The following is a 478-nucleotide window of genomic DNA, read 5'->3' on the forward strand; positions in this document are numbered from 1 at the left end:
GTAGAAATCAAAATCTACACATTACTATAATTCTAAAAACCTGTAGAAACCGATTTCTACATATTAGATGTATTCTACGGATAAGAAATCAATTCCTAAAAATATGGAAACAAAATATTTGGAAATATTCACTTTCATATTTTGAAAAATCGATCTTTTAAAAAAAAACGAAAAAAGTGGTAACCTTCTTCTCACGCCGTCTTCTATATTCCATTGATTGTTCACAAAATTTTCACATTAATTCTACCATGATTCATATCAATGCTTCCACGGATCGATCGGTCTATAATTCGAGATCGGTGGATCCGTATGAAATGGACCTTTGCTGATCGAGTGAAATGGATCAGGTCGATCAGTATATGCTCCGCGTTTTTTTAGTTCTGCTTAATGATCAGGATCAATCGATCAGTTTGACCTTGTAATTTTGGATCGATCGATCCCGCTTGATCGAACTCATTATTTATTATATTTAAAAATT

The sequence above is a fragment of the Brassica oleracea genome, chromosome C4 (genome assembly GCF_000695525.1).
Source record: "Brassica oleracea var. oleracea cultivar TO1000 chromosome C4, BOL, whole genome shotgun sequence".
NCBI lineage: Eukaryota > Viridiplantae > Streptophyta > Magnoliopsida > Brassicales > Brassicaceae > Brassica > Brassica oleracea.